General features: G+C 37.8%; 1 pseudogene; it reads left to right on the top strand.

Moving 5' to 3' along the window:
• The first annotated feature begins 3,445 nt into the window (after positions 1-3,445).
• The window catches only part of LOC149199007 (maltose excess protein 1-like, chloroplastic pseudogene), a 59,576-nt pseudogene continuing 49,149 nt past the window's right edge, over positions 3,446-13,872 (top strand).

Here is a 13,872-nt window from a genome sequence, read left to right as displayed (position 1 = left end):
CAAAGTTGATATGTCCAAATCTCAAGTGCCACAACCAATTTTCATCCTTTGGCACGCTTTGGAAAGCCTCTTGGGTAACTGCTGCAATTAATTCTTTGTTTTTCAAATCTGTCCTTATTCTGAGAGGAAACATCTTGTTCCTTGTCATCTTCACTTCAGCAATGCATCGTTTGTTGGGTGCTCTATCCATAATGGTGCATACATCATTCTCAAAGAAAACATTGTACCCCTTATGGACAAGTTGTCCAATACTCAAGAGGTTACATCTCATTCCAGGAACATAGTAGACATCTGCTATGGTTTTCCTTTGACCTTTCTTTGTAAATATTTTTACCTCTCCTTTTCCCATAACAGAAATTTTTCTATCAGTTCCTAGTGTGACTTCTGATTTCACATTTTTATCTAGGGCAGAAAACAGGGCTAAGTTTCTTGTCATATGGTTGCTGCAACCTGAGTCTAAAAACCATATGTCTTCACTGTTTGTTTCAGCCATGTTACAAGCTAACAACACATTATCTTGACTGATGTTTTCTCTAGTGACATTTGCATTTGGTTTATTACTCATATCATGTTGCTTCTTCCTACATTCATTTGCATAATGCCCATATTTTTTACAATAATAACATTGGACATTGAATTTTTCATACCTTTGTCCTTGAGCATGATGTGGTAATTTCAAACAAATATTGAACAGAGGAAATACTCTGTTTCTGCCACAGGATCTTTTGCACAGGGAAGCCCCAAAAAAAAAATTCTGAGCAAGGCAGAGTTTCTTAGCCAAAATAAACTTGTATTAATTTATAAACTGCTTGATACAACTTTCTTCCTCTCTCTCACAGGGATTCACCAAAAACTTTCACCAAAAAGAAATTCTCTCCCTCTTTTACAAATGATTTTTACACTGTTGTGTAAAATCTTCATTCACATTTACTGCTGTAAAAAGGGCTTTTACATTTACTGCTGTAAGAATAAAAATTCCTTACATGGGTTTACTGCTGTAAAAATATTTTCTACTCTTTTCATTCACGGCCAATATTTTTCACTCTCAAAAAAAACTTCTTCTTCTTGTGCTGCTGGGCATATTACATTTTACATTTCATATATTGAAATTACAAAAAAAATTACATTTACTGCACCTCACATTAGCACTGCTGTGCATTCCACTTTGCATTACATATTCTTTGAACAACCCTTGCCATTCTCACTGCTATGTGAATCCCCTGTTTTTGATTAGCTGGCGGGAGCCCTCTCCCCTATTTTTCATTAGCTGGCGCGAGCCCTCTTTTCTTCTTCCCGTGTGTTTTTCCCCAAATTACAAAGTCAACACACACCAAAACATATATATCGTATATGATAAATATGCAACCAAATAATAAATAAAAAAGGACTTACCCATACCTCCGTAAACAATAAAAACATTAAAATTTAAAGTTTCTACCTAAAACTATGACTAAGCATTAAATGCATTAAATAAAAGCCGACGGTAAAAGTAAAATTAACGTTCTAATAGATTGAATGAGATCGAAGTGCGTTGACTTGATCGGACGCATTTTGCACACCAAACTCACACAAACCAATCGAACTTTAATGTCCGGGAGATGGGAAGTGTTTGGTTCGTACACAGGACGCATGGCTGGAGCTGATTGTGTCGGATGCCTCCAAGGAAAAACAACATTTGCCAAAAGGCGGTGCGATAAGGATAGGTGGTTTTTGGGAATGGTTTTCGGTTTCCCTTTAATGCTCCCACACGGCAGGTGAAATTAATGTTTCAACAAAACCGTAAAACCCAATTATAATTATAATAACGTTAAAGAAAATTGATATCCTAAAATTCACAATCATATTATATAAAAGAAAATGACCTCTTTTAATTTCCCCATAAAAGTTAATAATAACATGTAACCAAAGATGCTTACTTTCCAGTGACATTTAGGTTATGAGAAGTTTAACGGTAAGTTTTGCTGGGTGAAACCCACTAGATGAAGGTTCAAATATCATTGAGTATATGTATGACATGGATGAGGGTTCAAATCTCATTGAGTATATATATGACCTGTTGTGTCTTGGCTAGAAGAATAGGCGACCCCATAGGGAACGTCTCGGCTAGAAGAGTAGGCGAAGAGTAGGCGACCCCATAGCGGACGTCTCGGCTAGAAGAGTAGGCGACCCCATAGCAGACGTCTCGGCTCTTGTTGAAGCTTGAGTTTCATACTATTGTGCAGTTTGCATACTGTTGCACCTAGTCTAGATTTATAGTGGAAACGAGTTAGATTTGATCCTCGATCTATTCACTCTCACTAGTTACTGAATATCCTAGATTTAAAAAATAAATAAAAAAACAACAAAACATTCAAAAAGTCCATCTCTAAATAAATATCCCAAACTTAGATGGTCCATTTATGAAAAAATGTCACCGGCTATAAAGAAAAACGAAACCCAAGTTTACATGGGCCTTCGCTGGTTGTAAAACGTTGAAAATACTCGAAATCTGAACAAACGTTAGAGATGTAAGACTGTGGATACAGCTCTTCTTAATTCAATTTGGTCCATGAATTCATGAGCGGTTCTTCTCTATACAAATGGCCATTCCCTATTTGGATACGCAAACAAATGTCCAGCATCTGATTGGACAACTTTTGAAAGAAAACTGCTAGTATGCGCACAAAGCTGTCTAAGAAGGGAATGTATCTTTCTACGTCCACCACATGGCTAGCTCGTAGCAAGAATAAAACAAAGGAGAGGGTTGCTCTGAAACATGACTTGCACTAACTCAAACGCCACCGTGCGAAAAATCTAAACTTCGACAAAGGCTGTTCAATCCAACCATTTATGTTTGAAAACGCGCGTTTAATGAGTTGGTAGGAGGAACAGAAGTGTCCACTCTTTACACCGGTCTACTACACTTACCGTCAAACATCAAGCATGGCCGTCGTGCGTGACCGTGAAACCTACGCTTCTCCTCCTCCCAAGTTTTCTTATAAGAAAGCCTGGGGTGTCACTCATTACGAGACTTACCTCACGACCTCCCTCTGCCCTCGTCCCTTTTAAGTTTCTTGTAATCAGAAAGTTTTGGCTCCCCCAACTTACGCCATCCTCCCTCTGCACTCCATTATTTTCTTGTAAGGCTTTGGCCCAACTCAATTAGGCTATCATCGCCATCGCCACCATGATTCCTTCTTTAAAGGCCTCTACAAAATCAGCAGGCTTCATCGCTTGGCCTCCAAACACAAAAGCAAATACGAAAAATCAGACTCTAGTCTCACCAACCTCCACCCATTCCAATTCCAGAGGAACCAATAAGAAGAGGAGCAGGAAGTCATGGAAAAGGAATAGTACCTGTATCCGTTGTCACAGTACTCTTGAGAAACGAATGGGGCAACGATGTATGAACCGTCGCCAACTGCTCCTCGCATCCACATCGTTGCCCCTCAAACCCCAGCAAATCATGGCGGCTATGCCTCCTCCTCCCGATTTCACCAATTATCATAAGCTTGCAAACGCTGTGCACGAAGCGGAAAAAATCAAGAATTCGCCACAAGGCAGCCCTGAAATTAATGACGTCTTCTGTTGGCTCAAATCTCCGAAGTCATTAAAGCCTCCAAACAGCAAGAGCCCCGACGAGCTTTCTGGCATAGCCGCAGTCCCTCCTGCTCAACAACTTCTTCCTCAAATTAATGAAAAAGAAGTCGTTACAGCTCGCGTAAGAAGACCCGCTGCATTGAAGCGGATGAAGGACAAGGAAGAGCAGTTGGTGTTACAAGGAATAGAGGTAACAAATGATAAGCCCTTGTGCTTCCACGTGTATATCATGTTAGGGCAAGAAGATCAGGATAATGATGAAGAAGAAGAATTATACTTGGCCACATTTAGTCACATGCCTCCTCACCCAAAGTGTTGGAATATTAATTCCAACTGCTGTGCAGCAGCAACAACTGTTTTACTTTATTCATTTGTCTTTATCCGGCGCCCCACATTTTTTTCCCGATCTGTTAAAATCACCGCTATTACCATCTTTTCACTCTTTAATTAATTTTGTGTTGCCTGAATGAAGAAGATCAGATCCAGCGCCACACCGTTACTTTTCAGCAAGCGTATTAATGAGCAGACGGATGAAAGAGATAAGAACCAGCCTCGAGCCGTAACAGCATTTATCAGTCTTGGGTTTCAGCACAACCGACTCAAGAAATACAGCAAGAAATCAAATCTGTTAATTATGAGCAGCAGATATTTCATCAGCAAGTTAAGGCGGTGAAGAACCTTTCCTGCACTATATATATGTGTAGACACAACAGTGTAGAAGATAGAGAAAGATAGAGAGCAGAGGAGAGCACGCAGCAGCGTGAGTATAGTTTTCTGTTAGTGAATATGGAACCGCAGCACACAACAGTGTTAAGAGTTTAGCAATATAGCGCAGCAGCGCTGGAATGTAATTTCTGTGTTTTTAAGAAAGAATGTGCAGCAGCATGAGCTCACATGAATGAAGCCATTTTGCACAGCAGTGCTGAAATTTTATGAGATAGTTGTTGTGTGGAACTGAAGCGTTCCTGATGTAATCCCTCTGTCAAGAGGAAGATGCTTTTCAGCATAGTTTGGTGAATCCCTCTGTTGAGAGGAAGATGCTCTTTAGCATAGATTGTAAATCCCTCTGTTAGGAGGAAGATGTTTTATAACAGCAGTTGTGGAAATCCCTCTATGTGAGGAAGACTTAGTTTTATCAGTTAGTTTATTTTCATAAATTGAAATTCCTTTCTGTGCGTTTCTGTTTCACCAAAAGTTATTTCGTCAAAATTTTTTAGTTGCTGAAACAGCTCGTAACTCAAAAATACTTGACGTCAAAATTTTTACGTTGCTGAAACACCGTTGCTGAAACACCTGTTTCAGCAACTGAAAAAAAAAACTGTGTTGCTGAAACACCGTTTCCAGCAAACGAATTTTTCTGTTTTTCTGAGTTAAAAACAGAGTATTTTTCTGTGTCAAAACCAGAATGTTATTTTGATCAGTTTGTGATCCTGAGGCAAAGTAGAGCATTATTTTATGCTCGGTTTTGTGTTTTTGAATTATCAGAAAATAGAGTATTACTCTCTGTTCATATTTTTGTTGTTTCGGAATTTATCAGAAAATTCTGAACAGTGGAAACAGAGGATTTTTCCACTGTATTCTGTTTGGAATAACCAGAAATTCCCGTCATGGTATCAGAGCTTGACCAGGCTCTTTGAAGGCATCAAAGAAGCTGAAGGAAGATTTCTTGCAGCAGCAACTTCTCCAGCAGCGTGAAGACTCAGCCAAGAAAAATATAAGGTATTTCTCAAGAATTTCTTTTGTGTTGCTGTTGAAGAAACAATCAGTTATTTTAAAATACTCAGTCAAATGGCAAGGTCAAAGAAGAAAGTCACCAATCCTGCTAAGAATGTGTCTCCCTCTACTCCCAAAATAGAAGACAATCAACTTGAAAGCATTCTATTTGAGGCTTCAAGACTTAATGGAAATTTTGATATGTGGGAAATAAAAATGAGGACTGTCTTACAGTCTCAAGGGATTGAAATTTGGGAATCAGTGATTGATGATAGCAAGATGGATAGAGAATCCATGGAGTATGATGCACAAGCAGCAAAGACAATTTTGGATGGGCTGCCTGATTCTTTAAAGAAGAATATAGGAAAATATTCATCAGCAAAGGATATATGGGACAGACTCCATGACCTTCATGCAAAGGGAGCACTCACCACGACAATCAGTCAAGAAGGAAATTCTGAACCCATCATAGAAGCTGAAAATGAGAAGGTTGACCTCATCAAACTTCAAGTACAAGAAAGAGATGAAGAGCTCGCCAAGCTTAAGAAGGAACTTGATCAAAGCAAAAGGAAGCATTATGAAGAAGTCATATCCATGACAAATCAGTTGAATAAAGCAAGGAAGCAGGAAGATATCTTGTCAAATCAACTTGAACAAAGGCACAAGAGAGTGAACAAACTTGTAGAAGAGATTGGACAGTACAAGGTAGAGGTCTCCTCCCTTAAGTCTGAATTACAAGAAGCCAAGAAGCAGGCACAAGAAGCTGAGAAGAGAATGGAGAGCAGTCAAGCAAAAGATGAAGAAATCTCCAAAATGAAGACAGATATTATCTCTCTTAAAGTAGTAGCAGTTGAAGCTACTTGTAGCAAGGAAGAAACTGAGAAACAACTTACAAAGAAGAATGATGAATGTGAAAAGTTAGAAGAAGAGATTGTCCTCCTTAGGAAGAAGGTTGAAGGGATGAACAAGATCATGAAGAGCTCTCAAGCCTTGGATGATATGCTCAGCTATCACAGATCTCCATATGATAAATCAGGACTTGGGTATGTAGGTGAACCCTCAAACAAGTATGAGGATGCCTTAAGCAAAGGAGATGTGAAGAAGCCAGAAAGAGATGGTGATGCTCCTAGTTCCAGCAAAGGCAAGGAGAAAAATGAAGGCTGCAATAGAAGAAATCCTGCTCCAAGCATAAAACCAGCTCCAAGAAGAAATGTAACTGATGGCAAAGAGGCAAGATGCAATGGTCATCAACAAAGGATCTCAAGGCAGCAAGGCTTCAGAAGTACATCAAGGAAACCTCCATCTCCTAGGTACCAAAGTTCATTTTTTGGTTATTGTTATGCTTGTTCAAACTTTGGTCATATGGCAAAAGACTGTAGAGCATTTCATGGAGATAGATGTTGTGGTTCCCGACAATCTCCAAGAAATAATTTCACAAGAAGAAATCATGAATTCTTATTCATGAATAAAGTTGAATGCTTCAAGTGTCATAACATTGGGCATATGGCACGTGACTGTAACTTGACATGGGCCTTTACACAAGCTAAACCCATGCAAAAGAAGAAAGTTACACAAGTATGGAGGAGGAAGAAAACACAGTCCGAAAGTCCCTTGAGCTCTCCAGCCGATCTAAGTTTCTTTTGAGAAGATTCTGCCAAAAGAAGATAATGCATACACTAAAGGGGAGCCTGTATTTTTTTTTTTCATTATTGCTGAACTGTATTGACAGTCATTCTTTGATGAAGATCTTCTTATAAGGAAGAGATATGGAATTAAATCTCCCATGACAACAGAGAAGGAGCAGGTTGCTGATATTCTGACCAAACCATTGGATCAGAAAAGTTTTGAGTTTTTTTTATGAAATGTCTGGGTATGATTGAACGCCCAGCAGTTGAAATTAAAAGGGGAGTGTTGGAATATTAATTCCAACTGCTGTGCAGCAACAACAGCTGTTTTACTTTATTCATTTGTCTTTATCCGGCGCCCCACATTTTTTTCCCGATCTGTTAAAATCACCGCTATTACCATCTTTTCACTCTTTAATTAATTTTGTGTTGCCTGAATGAAGAAGATCAGATCCAGCGCCACACCGTTACTTTTCAGCAAGCGTATTAATGAGCAGACGGCTGAAAGAGATAAGAACCAGCCTCGAGCCGTAACAACATTTATCAGTCTTGGGTTTCAGCACAACCGACTCAAGAAATACAGCAAGAAATCAAATCTGTTAATTATGAGCAGCAGATATTTCATCAGCAAGTTAAGGCGGTGAAGAACCTTTCCTGCACTATATATATGTGTAGACACAGCAGTGTAGAAGATAGAGAAAGATAGAGAGCAGAGGAGAGCACGTAGCAGCGTGAGTATAGTTTTCTGTTAGTGAATATGGAACCGCAGCACACAGCAGTGTTAAGAGTTTAGCAATATAGCGCAGCAGCGCTGGAATGTAATTTCTGTGTTTTTAAGAAAGAATGTGCAGCAGCATGAGCTCACATGAATGAAGCCATTTTGCACAGCAGTGCTGAAATTTTATGAGATAGTTGTTGTGTGGAACTGAAGCGTTCCTGATGTAATCCCTCTGTCAAGAGGAAGATGCTTTTCAGCATAGTTTGGTGAATCCCTCTGTTGAGAGGAAGATGCTCTTTAGCATAGATTGTAAATCCCTCTGTTAAGAGGAAGATGTTTTATAACAGCAGTTGTGGAAATCCCTCTATGTGAGGAAGACTTAGTTTTATCAGTGAGTTTATTTTCATAAATTGAAATTCCTTTCTGTGCGTTTCTGTTTCACCAAAAGTTATTTCGTCAAAATTTTTTAGTTGTTGAAACAGCTCGTAACTCAAAAATACTTGACGTCAAAATTTTTACGTTGCTGAAACACCTGTTTCAGCAACTGAAAAAAAAAACTGTGTTGTTGAAACACCGTTTCCAGCAAAAGAATTTTTCTGTTTTTCTGAGTTAAAAACAGAGTATTTTTCTGTGTCAAAACCAGAATGTTATTTTGATCAGTTTGTGATCCTGAGGCAAAGTAGAGCATTATTTTATGCTCGGTTTTGTGTTTTTGAATTATCAGAAAACAGAGTATTACTCTCTGTTCATATTTTTGTTGTTTCGGAATTTATCAGAAAATTCTGAACAGTGGAAACAGAGGATTTTTCCACTGTATTCTGTTTGGAATAACCAGAAATTCCCGTCACAAAGCAGCAAAGGCGCCACAAAAGTAAACACGATTTTGAGCAGCAAAGAGCGAGGAGGTGTTGTTTGAGGTTGGGATTGAATGACATGTTAACCCATCGAGCAGACAGTGTTACTGTAAAATTGGTTCCCGCATTCAAAGTTGATGACGATCCCATCAAATTCGCAAGCATTTTCATAGACTCTTCCTAAATGCGAATATTCCTCATGCACATTTAACTCTGTATAGTCCTCCTGAATTTATTCAGAAATGCAGAATTTTACATTTGTTTCTCCAATTCCAAACATCTCAAATTTCAGCGCAATCTCTGTGCATTTTCACAGGCTATACGTAAATGCGGTTGTTGGTCATACACATTGAACTCTTTATAACTCTCTTGAATTCAAAAAGTTGTGCAGGTTGTTATTGCAAATTACAAACATTTTAATTTCCTCACAAGGTAATATGTACTTTTATAATAAGTTGGAGTTACTGTCTATTGAATCGTAACATATGAGACTGTAAATCTAATACCATCTATGAGGACTGGTATAGAAATACCTGTTTTTTTTTTAAATGAAAACAAAAACCGAGGACTATTTTTTACTAATATTTGTTCCATGCTTTAAATTTATTTGAATATTTCATTTATTACTCTAAAAAAACAAATGTTAAGATTAGATTTTCATTCATTTTTAAAATGGAGAAATCAAATTTTACTTCTTTCATTATTTATAAAAAATAAATTAGTTTAATTAAAATAAATCTAAATTAATTATAATTATAAAAGTCTCAAATTTATATTCTATTTATTCCCCTCATTTTAATAATATATTCTACACCTTTAATCATGAATTTTATATCAATATATTCTACACCTTTAATCTTGAATTTTGTTAGAAAAATTTAGGGGTAGAGGAGAGGAGTCTAGCTCAAAATTGGTTGCAGCGAACTCAACTTCAGTTCAGAGGCTTAATAAAACATAGAACTCATTCACTGCAAAATAGAGTAAAACAAAAAATCGCAACTATAAACACAGAACTCATCCCAACATAACATACTCTTGATTATAATATAAAACATAGGAAAAAACTACACAGAGGCTTAATAAAACACAGAACTCATCCCAGCATAACATACTCTTGATTATAATATAAAACATAGGAAGCAAATACACAGATTCTTAATAAAACAAAGAACTCATTCACTACAAAATAGAGTAAAACAGAAAATCACAACTACAAACATAGAACTCATCCTGACATAGCATACTCTTGATTATAATATAAAACATAGGAAAATATATCCCCGTGATTATAATATAAAACATAGGAAAATACATTTGCGTGATAAATGGATGCTACAACTCCAAGTGAAAAAGACTTATTGCGATTTACGCATCACTCGGTTGTGGAGTAAATGTATGTAAAACTCCGCAATTCTGGTTTTCAGGCACCCACCAATATTTCCTCCACTATTTTGGCATTAATACATGACAGAGCAAATAATTAATATGCAACATGGACGATTTTACATAGTAAATGGTTTTCTGAACTTGTCGGTGTTATGGAGTGTGGGCAACACTTGTGGAGTAAATGTTTGCCCATATCTATTGACCAAAATTTATTAAATGCCTTAAACTCTCTGCTTTGTTGCACAATGGCCAATGTTGTACTTCTGCTCTGACTTCAGTGCTTTCGCTTGCAAACCAAATTGCAACTATGCAATAGTTGATCGAGCAAGCATGGTGTTTGTGAGTGTGTTTAAGGTGGTGGTTGGGATTAATATTTCCAACACTCCCCCTTAATCACAATTGCTGCCATCGACATTTCCCAAACAATATCTGAGATAAACAAAACTTTCACGTGCTAACGGCTTTGTGAAAATATCAACAATTTGTTCCTGTGACCTACAGTGCTGCAACACAATTTTATATTGATAATAAACTCTCTGATAAAATGATATCTAGCATCAATACGCTTGGTCCTCTTGTGAAAAACAAAATTCTTTGACAATGTAATTACGGATGTGTTGTCGCCGAAAATAGCTTTCGTTCCCTCTTAGTCGTGGTGAAGATCCGTCAAAATCCTTCTCATCCAAACTACTTGACACGTTGTTACTGTTGCGGCGACATATTCAACTTCTGCTGTTGACATTGACATTATTGGCTACTTCTTGGAAGCCCATGAAAAGGCTCTGGAACCCAAATGAAAAACATATCCTGACGTGCTCTTTCTATCATCGACACTTCCTGCCCAATCACTGTTAGTGTAACCAATTAGCCTAAAATCATCTACTGTCGTATACAAAACACCAAACTATTTTGTCCCATTGACATGCCTTAGAATTATTTTTTTTGCTTACCAATGTGTCTCCTTGGGTGTCTCCATGAACCTCGACACCAAACTCACTGTATACATTATATTTGGCCTAGTGGCGATCAAATACATCAAGCTGCCTATCATACTTTTGAAGAATGTTGGATTGAAATTGTTGTTGCAATCTTCTTTGCTCAACTTCAAGCCCATGATAGTTGGAGTTGGTGCAGGCTTGTTGTTCTGCATCTTAAACCTCTCCAAAATGTTTGCCACATACTTTGCTTGAGAGATAAAAATGCCATTTTCTATTTTCTTAACTTCTATGCCCAAAAAATATCTTAACAACCCTTAGTCAGTCATTTCAAATTCATTCTTCATGACTTCTTTTAAATTAGCGATGAGGAAATCATCACTACCTCTAAAAAATAAATCATCTACATCTAAGATGACAATAAGAATATTACCATCGCTCTCTTTGATATAAAGGGTAGGCTCTCTGTCACATTTTTCGAAACCATTGTCCAACAAGTAGACATCTATCTTGTTGTACCATGCACATGGTGCTTGCTTCAGCCCATAAAGAGCTTTCCTCAATCGATACACTTTGTCTTCTTGGCGTTCTAGCTCAAAACCAGGTGGTTGCACAACATACACTTCCTCTTTCAACACTCCATTTAAGAACGTTGATTTTACGTCCATTTGATACACCTTCCATTTATGTTATGGGGTAATGGCCACAACTGTACGCACTGTCTCCATCCTCACGACTGGCGTGAACGTCTTTGCATAATCTCGTCCATGCTACTGCTTTTATCCTTTGACAACTAACCTTGCTTGGTGCCTTTCAATCTTACCGTCGACATTGTTCATGGCCTTATAGACCCACTTCACTCCAATGACTTGTTTTCCTTGTGGAAGGTTCACTAACTCCCATGTGTCATTCTTTTCCATTGCTTCTGTTTCTTCCTTCATTGTTGCAACCCATTTTTCTTCTTTGATTGCATCTTCAAAATGGATTGGGTCATCTACATGGCAAAACAAAACAAATAATGGATTTAGACAAGTGCTGCTATCAACCTCGTCCTGCTCAAAAATCTCATTTAAATTTATGAATTTTGGTCTTCTTATGCTTGCTGAAGATGGGCTTCACATATCACTTGGTGTTGTGCTTTGCGGCATGCTTGGAGAATAACTTGCTTGACTGTGTGATGTTGTCTTATTATTTGTTGATGGTGTTGTTTGTTTCTTGCTTTGTTGCGGTTGAATAGGTGTAGAGGGAGTCACTATTGAGGAATTACTTGTTGTTGTCAATTGTTCTTTGTCCTCATGTGGTATACATGCTTTCACATTGAATGTCTTCTCTAAACTTCCATCCCATGCTTCCTCTTATATGAACTGCATATCTCTGCTGATTATGACCATCTTGGTTAATGGATTGTAGAGTTTGTATGCCCTGGATTCATCACTGTATCAAACAGGTATGCATTTCTCTCCCTTGTTGTCCAATTTCTTCCTCAACTCATCTGAGACATGTGCATATGCCACACATCCAAAAAATCTCACGTGAGTGACTCTTCAGGAACTAAGTTCTGGACACTTTTGGTTTGACATCCATTCAAGATATATGCTGCATAAGCTACAACTCTAGTCAAATAATCATTTGGAAAATTCTTTGCCTCCAACATACTCCTTGCCATTTCCATAATGGTCTTATTCTTCCTTTCGGCCACACCATTTTGTTGAGGTGTATATCTTGTTGTAAATTGCTTGTGAATTCCATGTTCCCTACAAAAACGTAGGAAATCATTTGAGATGTATTTTCCACCTCTTTCAGTGCTAAGGACTTTGATGTAGTGTCCACTTTTCTTCTCAACAAGAGCTTTGTATTGGCGAAAGCGCTCAAGCACTTCACTTTTCTGTTTGAGGAGATAGACCCATGTGTTAGTGTTAGTCTTTGAAACCTTCCACCAGTGATCAAATATGCTCTTACAAAGTGGTATTAGGGTGTCAAAGTCAAATTTTGTCATTTCAGAGAGTCTTCAAATAAAATTTGGTCACTAGGTATTAGGTTTAGGGTTTGTTTTCACTCTTTCCAAAGTTTTCCAAGTGTCGGTCCATGTCACCATTTAGCTGAGTGTACCATCATTCAGAGAGTTTTCATCATCATTTTAGGTTCCCATGGATCATTTTACTCTTTGTTCGTGCTTTAGGTGTACTTAGATAAGGCTCATTTCCATCTCCTAGGGTTTTGAAGGTAATTTCTCTTGGATGGTCAAATCATTAACAAAACTTGTATCCTGATGTTCATACACCTTCACATATCCTTAATGTACCTTATTAAACACTTTCCATCACTGATATCCCTCAAGTTCATCATTTTCCCACAAACCCTAGCTTCTTGCTACAATTTGACAATTTCCTAGGCTAGCCATGTGTTTCTCAATTTTGGACCCCTTCCCCTCACTAAATATTTGAAATTCCACTTTCCCCTAGTTCCTAATATCTCTCCCTACTTCTTAAAACTTTCTCAAGAATTTATAAGCCCCTTATCCCCTTCATTTCACTTCATTTCAACAAATCCCCCGTTCCACACAACGAGATAGGTTTTACTCAAATGATGTTTCTGAGCAAGAAAAAATTAATTTGGAAATAGTGAGAGAGGTTTTGTCCCAAATATACCAAGGAATAAAAACATCCTTCACGTTTTAGACAGGTGTCATGGTTTTAGAGAAATGTCAAAAATATAGTTGCCTCAGGAGAATTGTTGCACCTATGGCGTGACCATAGGAAAATCAAGATTTGTCCTAGCTTGGTTGGCCACATGACTTGCCTGATAAGTGAAATCATAAATAGACACAAAGATATTTCCAATGAGATATCATGAGCTCAATTTGGAGTTGAGGAAGACCTTCAAAAGTTGACTGCAACAACACCTTGCATTTAGGGAGCCTCATTTTGCACATTTTGACCAGTCTTGGGGGATTTAAACTTTGACAGGGAAAATGAACTCCAAATTCAAAAATTCAAGATGTTTTGGAAACTAGACTCAATAATATTTCCAATACGCTATCCAGAACCCAATTTGGACACTGG

Source organism: Pinus tabuliformis, chromosome 2_1, assembly GCF_031772625.1.
Source record: "Pinus tabuliformis cultivar Carrire ecotype Pingquan chromosome 2_1, CPIR1, whole genome shotgun sequence".
NCBI lineage: Eukaryota > Viridiplantae > Streptophyta > Pinopsida > Pinales > Pinaceae > Pinus > Pinus tabuliformis.
The sequence above is the reverse complement of the archived record's forward strand: the minus strand, read 5'-3'. Positions and strand labels throughout refer to the sequence as shown.